The sequence below is a fragment of the Nannobrachium achirus genome, assembly GCF_963921795.1.
Source record: "Nannobrachium achirus genome assembly, chromosome: 13".
Taxonomy (NCBI): domain Eukaryota; kingdom Metazoa; phylum Chordata; class Actinopteri; order Myctophiformes; family Myctophidae; genus Nannobrachium; species Nannobrachium achirus.
Genome location: NC_137833.1, coordinates 16,181,435 through 16,188,934, shown reverse-complemented (window position 1 = coordinate 16,188,934; position 7,500 = coordinate 16,181,435). Strand labels below are relative to the sequence as shown.

At 44.7% G+C, this 7,500-nt stretch overlaps 1 protein-coding gene across 1 annotated transcript in view; it reads right to left on the bottom strand.

Annotated features, from left to right (window-relative positions):
• Positions 1-7,500, bottom strand: part of plekhh2 (pleckstrin homology domain containing, family H (with MyTH4 domain) member 2) — a gene marked incomplete at its 5' end in the record, with an annotated part of 46,986 nt that overhangs the window by 38,562 nt on the left and 924 nt on the right. The window lies entirely within an intron of this gene.

The window sequence follows — 7,500 nt, the reverse complement described above, 5'->3', positions numbered from 1 at the left end:
AATATATGGAGATCCCTGTCCCAATGTCATATCTGGGAATGCCCATATTTGGTAATGCATATGCATATGGGCATGTTTTGACATAACATTGTTGACTATCATGCAGGGGTCTCCATGTATTACTTTTTTATGGTTTAAATGGTTATGGAGCTAGCAAGCCTGAGGGCCACCAGGTTCAGTACCACTTGATTTAACATTGAAAGTTTAAACACAGACACACACGGGTGAGTTTTGACTCTCTCAGAGTTGAATCAACACTCAGGAACGGATATTGCCGCGTGCAGTTGCATCAGGTGACAGACACGTACGTACCGGCTGTCCACACAGCAAAGTGGGCCTCAGCGGCGGGGTGAAGCACCTCCAAAACGCTTTCTCTCAACCCCCTCCTTCCAGCTCCAGGCATGTGCACACATAGACATCAAAGGGGGCTTGAGCCCCTGCCCTTTTATCCTTTGAAAAGTGCCCTCTTCAGACTATGAATACAGTTTTTAATATGGTGAAAGAAATGCAAATGCCTTCTTTCCATGCCATACCTGAAGCAAGCATTCAAGAGAACTGCCTTGTCCAAACTCTCTGAACTTGAATACAGCATTTTATGTTGAAAGAATTGTGTAGGAATCCATGCCGTACACCAGTATTGTATCAAGCACCAAAAACAGCCGACCTCCAAGCTCACAGCGCGTCGCAGTTGTGAGCTTGGAGGTCTGCTATTTTCGATATTATCACCAAAAGGCCCTTTTAGAAGTATCAGCCTCTGCCTCTCTAACGCTCTCTGCACGTCCCTGTCCAGCTCTACAAACAACCCACGCACTGAGATATTAGGGGGATTTCTTTTGGCGACGTACGTGCTCCCCCCCCGCACACTGATTTAAAACAACAAGCCCTGGCCGAGGCAGTGGGAGCGCCGCGGAGCGCTAAGTCCCGTCTCTACTCCCGTCGTACGGCGGAGTCACGCGCTGGAAATAGCTCAGTGTCAGCGTGATGAGCTCATAGCGGCACCAGGATGTACACCCGCTGGAGGTCAGAGGTCATTCTACAACACAAACTCAAAATCAACTCCATCCAAACAAAGTGAGCAGAGGTTCACACACACTTTGAGTAAAGCGGTCCGGTCTTGTTTGCTCCGCCAGTGTTAGTGCATATCACACAGATGCATTACATCACGGGTCATTTTGGATTCATGTCAATTTGTGTTTTCAGATATTTAACCACTTGAACCGTCAATACTTAACTAGTAAGACGGCTCAGGGCGAGGTCGCGCCAATTCTTGGCCATCTGGCCAGTGATGTATATTGGACCAGTTACCCATATATAGAGACCCCTTGTACATGGAGATCCATCTATACTATAATTTTGCGAATGTCTGAGTGAGTGAGTGAGTGAGTGAGTGAGTGAGTGAGTGTCTGTCTGTCTGTCTGTCTGTCTGTCTGTCTGTCTGAAACAGCGTTTCTCCTCAGTGGCTGGAGCAATTGATCTGAAATCGCATCACCATCAGCATATGAACACACCTAACATAACTGTGAAGCCCGTTTGTCACTTTCACAAATCATATACTGTATATTAGCATTTTTATGGTGTATCTACTATCTATTCTGCATCTAGCTTGAGGCACATCTATTCTGCATCTAGCATGAGGCAACATGTTTAACCAGCTCTCTCTGTGTGTGTGGGCGGGCGGGCTGGGGGGGGGGGGGGGGGGTAGCCATTAAACGAAACGGGTATTTCTTACATTGATGCTCCTACATATTATCATGCAAGCACCAGTTAAAGTTACTTTCCATCCCTCATATACTGTATGCACAGTGCACATCCCATAACCCACACACTGCACATCATTTTGGAGCTCATATCTTTGAACGGGTAAGGGCTAGTCTATACTATAATTTTGCGAATGTCTGAGTGAGTGAGTGAGTGAGTGAGTGAGTGAGTGTCTGTCTGTCTGTCTGTCTGTCTGTCTGTCTGTCTGAAACAGCGTTTCTCCTCAGTGGCTGGAGCAATTGATCTGAAATCGCATCACCATTAGCATATGAACACACCTAACATAACTGTGAAGCCCGTTTGTCACTTTCACAAATCATATATTAGCATTTTTATGGTGTATCTACTATCTATTCTGCATCTAGCATGAGGCACATCTATTCTGCATCTAGCATGAGGCAACATGTTTAACCAGCTCTCTCTGTGTGTGTGTGTGTGTGTGTGTGTGTGTGTGTGTGTGTGTGTGTGTGTGTGTGTGTGTGCAGGCAGGCGGGTGTGTGCGCAGGCGGGTGGGCGGGTGGGCGGGCGGGCTGGGGGGGGGGGGGGGGGGGGGGTGGTAGCCATTAAACGAAACGGGTATTTCTTACATTGATGCTCCTACATATTATCATGCAAGCACCAGTTAAAGTTACTTTCCATCCCTCATATACTGTATGCACAGTGCACATCCCATAACCCACACACTGCACATCATTTTGGAGCTCATATCTTTGAACGGGTAAGGGCTAGTGTACTGTATTTGGTACATCCCTTTAATGCCCATACATGGAGATCCCTGAACCAGCCACACAGATATTGGCTGTCTTCCTCCATATATGGGCATTCCCATATGAAGTCCTGTAAGATATGGGCTTAATATTGATGACATCAGGGATCTCCATATATGGGCATAAAAGGGATTCTGTTAGAGTGGACATCACAACATACAATCCCTTTTATGCCCATACACAGAGATCCCTATCTGAACCAGCCACACAGATATGGGCCATTTCTTGGCCATCTGGCCAGTGATGCATATTGATGACATCAGGGATCTTCATATATGGGCATAAAAGGGATTCTGGGGAATACCCATATATGAACTTTTACATAGGTGATGTCACCTGTGATATCACCTGTGATGTCACAGTGATGGGGAACCACAGTGTCAGGCTGTGACCTTCAGAGATACACGGATACGTGGACAAGATGTGCCGGTTTTCATAGTAAACTTGCGACCTATAAAACCTAACAATAAACTTGACATTTCACTCTGTAGTACTTAGTCTTCTCTTTTTCTCCTCTACACCAAATCTATTTGCCAAAAATAGCCTAGGCTAGGATATAGGCTATTTTTAGCTAAAGTTATGGACACTAGGGTTCAAATCGTTAATATAAAAAAGGAGAAAAAAGGTTTCAATCACACAAAGATTTGGAGGACCCCCTGTAGTAACTCTGAGGACCCCCTAGGGTCCCGGAACCCCTGTTGAAGACCCTTGCATTACATCATGGGTTCACCTCATGGCCTGTGTGGTCCCCCCCCCCCCATAGACATAAATATGTAGGCCGTACATCAACGCCGGCGCCACATTATTTGGATCAGCTGGCCATACATCCACTGCAAGAACTAGGCCTGAGTTGTATGTACCTGAGACTAAATTAAAAACTTTATTTTAAAATTACTTTTTAGCCAACCCGATCCTCACACTGTAGGGGAAATCTCAGCAGGCCAGCTGGTTCGCTGGGCCATGCAGTTCCTCAGTGACAGTGATGTTAATCTATTTATTCAATTGAAGTGTTGATCAAAAGTTATTTTCTCATTGTTTGTTAATAAGTAAGGCCATGGAATTGTAATTAATAAATGATGCCCTTGTTATCCATCTTCAGGTACAGCCCGTATCAGCCCGTGCCATGATAGTCTCACATCATTTAGTCATTAGGGTCTTGGTGCTGTCATTTGGGCTATTATATTATTTATTGGTATATTCTAGCAAGTAACCTTGGGAACCAACAGTTCCAGAGCCATGCGGCTAAAAGGTTTCCTTAGCGCAAGGGAATGCGGGGAACTTACCCACAGTCCACCCCTTAATGCTGAGTTCCAAGCGGGGAGGCATTGGCTACCATTTTCATAGTTTTTGGTATGACTCGGCCAGGGACTGAACCCTGACTGTTCTGTCTCAAGGCGGCCACTATAACCTCAATGTAACTCAAGGCTAACTTGAGATGGTCACCATATTAAAGTGGTCTATTGGTGCAGATTTCTGGGTGAAAATGCTTCACATTTCACGTATAACTACAGGTAATGCAGCTGTCGATACTGTGTATATGTGGTATATGGGGTGTCCAAACTTTTTTCAAAGGGGGCCATAAAATATTAAATCCAAGAAAACAATCCATCCAAGGGCCGACTACATCTCCTGACAAGACATGTACTTGTCACGCAATTAAACTATTTTATTTAACTATCATCGTCAATGGTCATTTGTGCGTTTGCGCTCTGAACAAAACACAATTTTACCAAATGTAAGCAGACGTGCAAGGTAAGAAAATACAATAAAATAGCCTTTCTTTGACCCCATCAGAATGAACAGGGAACAAGGAATCCTGACAAATTATACTCTGGGAAAATATTCTTGTTTGACGGTGCTGGTGGGCCGTTTATAATACAATTAAGGAATGAAGCTGCGGGCCATATAACATTCGTCCTCTGGCCGCATTTGGCCCTCAGGCCGCACTTTGGACACCCCTGGGCGTAGATCATAAAAGCAGCAGAAAAACAATAATTATCGCTAAAGTACAAAATTCAAGATATCCAAATTATCTCTAAGGGAGTTAGTTTGGCTTTTTTATGTATAAAAAGATTTAATAAACAAAATAGATTAATATTATTGTTATGTTTTTAATCTTTTGAAATAATATATATATATACAGTATATACATTGTATATTTTGAGTCAGTGGTTCTCAAAGTGGATTCCAGGGACTCTGTGGGTTCCTTTAGTGGGGTCTAAATTGTCTCATACAAGCCTGTAACTCTGACAGTTGTACACTGTCAGAGTTAAGGGGAGACCTGGTTCTGTGGTTCATTTGGTTCCATTTGTACACAGTCAGAGTTAAGGGGAGACCTTGAAATTGGAAAGTTTGAGAAACACTGTTTTAAGTAAACAAAACACAAAGGGACATTTACTTGCAAGTTGCAACCTATGAAAATGGGTCCGCGGCCCAGCGCTTGGGAACCACTGGAGTTCGTTCAATCCCAGCATGCAGTGCGTGGCAGAGCTGTGTGATCATCCAGCTGTTTACGTTAGAGCTCTAATCAGCCTCCCTGGGGAGCAGCGGAGGAACTAGGCCACTGAACAGCAGGGGCCGGCCCTCACTGGCCTGCTCTGTGTCCTGCCATGCAGGCACGTGCACACATAGATATGTGGCTGGAGCCCCTGCGCTTTTATCTGTCTGTAAAAACTGCCCTCCAAGCCATACATGCAGTTTTTACTATGGTGAAAGAAGTGCAAATGCCCACTTTCCATGGCATACCTGAAGGCAGCATTCAAACTCCAAACTCTCCTGAACTTGAATGCAGCATCTTATGTTGAAAGAATTGTCCTCTCTGTGTAGAAATCCATGCCATTAAGCCACATCTCCAGTATTGACTTGATTATGCTTAGTTCAGTGTGGTTTCACACACCGAAAATAGCAGACCTCCAAGCTCACAACGCGTCGCAGTCTGCTATTTTCGGTGCTTCAACCAAAAGACCCTTTTGGAAATTTCAGCCCCTGCGTCTCTAACCTTCTCTACAAGTCCCTGCCGCCATGCACACCCCCGCGCGCATGTGTGTGTGTGTTTGTGTGTTAGTGTGTTTGTTTCATCTGTCTTGGATTTAGTCTCCGTCATTCTCTTCCACTCTCTTTATTTGATGTCTAGTTACAGTACGTCTCTCACGGAACAAACAGACAGACTCACACCCGCACGCCCGCACGCACACACACATGTGCGCACACGCGCGCCCACACACACACACGCACGCGCACACACACACACACACACATACACACACACACACACACAGAGAGACTGTACTGTTTACATACAAATGCTGGCACTTTAAAATCTCTCCCTCTCTCTGAAACAAAAATCACACCCGTGTGAACTGAGCGGTGGTTCCCCCCCACCCCCCCCCCCCCCCCCCCCTTCCCCCCTGTGTGTGTGTGTGTGTGTGTGTGTGTGTGTGTGTGTGTGTGTGCGTGTGTGTGTGTGTGTGTGTGTGCCTGGTCTGGCCTGGCCTGAACAACAGCGCCCCTCCCTTAACATGTGTGGTCATAAAAGGTACTGCAGGCCTGCAGGCTACATACAGACACACACACGCACACACGCGCACACACACACGCATACACACACGGCCACGTATAGGAGACGGTGTAACCACCGCTCAAAAAGCTGATTAAAAATAAAACATCTTTCACAACCTTCTTCAGCTCGTTTTATTGACCTTTTAGCCCGTCACTGATCTTGTTTTCCGACGATGCTCCAGAGGTTCTGTGAGTGACATTAACACAAATGGTGTCTAATTTGAGCTCAGGCTTCAAAGTATTGGTGGGCGATGAGAGGGGCGTTCTACTTTAGGCATTGTGGGAAGGTACAGCTGATGAAACCACAGCCCTGCTTTGCTCGAGTTCAGCTAAAAGGGGGATTGTGGTTCTCTAGATCAGGGGTTTTCAAAGTACCCTGGGGTACCGTGATGGCAGACCAGGGGTGCTGCGAGATAATTTGACAATATTTTGAATTTATTTGGACAATTAAAAACAACTAGTTAGGATCATTTTAAACTTAAATTTTAAATCTCCCCTCAATATAAGGTGCCAGTAGTGAAAAAGCACTCCTACATTCATTAAGATAATATAGGGGTGCCTCGGATGAAAAAAGTATTTGGGGGTGCCCTGAGCCAAAAGAGTTTGGGAACCCCTGCTCTAGATTGAAATGCTCAGCCTATGATAAGACACGACTTAGTTTAGTAAATTGGACTGTATCTGTTGGATTGTTAACCGATAGATTAAGTGGCTAATTACATAGAATTGAATAACAAATGTTGAGGTAGTAAATGTCTTGTTTAACCAGGAAGGTTCACAAACAACACATACAACACTCTAATGATCAGGATCAGGATTGTACTGTATCTCCATGGCAATTTTAAGGGTGGGGAGGATTGGTCCATTATATGTTATGTCAGCTGTGATTGCAAACAGTGATGTTCTGGTAACAAGAAAGATTATTTCTCCAACCACAATGTTACCATTGCCCCATTGATAAAGGAGAGGAACGTGATCGACACAGATTTAAAACGGATATGTGGTACCTAAACTGGACCTAATTATATAGCCATCAATAACTTGAGTTGTTGCAGGTTCCATATCCTGGGATCAATAACATTTTCAGTTTTCTGATCTGGTCTGGAGCAGAGATAACTTACTGTGGAACTCTGCAGAACCTCCGCACCTCCAAAATGATTCCCCTAGTTTAAAATGTGTTTAGTTTGGTATAATAATTGTTTGGTATGTCCATCTTTTATTCGAACTCGTAGTGGGACTAGTGTGACTAAACTATAATTGATTCTCATCATGTGGGGAACCAAAACAATGCAACGCCAACCGGAAAAACACCACCGGAACACAATGCTTTTCCTGGCTTTCCTCCATGGTGGGAAGCCTGGTTACAGGTTCCATATTCTCCACTGTTGTTTATTTAGCTAGTAATCTCGTACAACGGTTA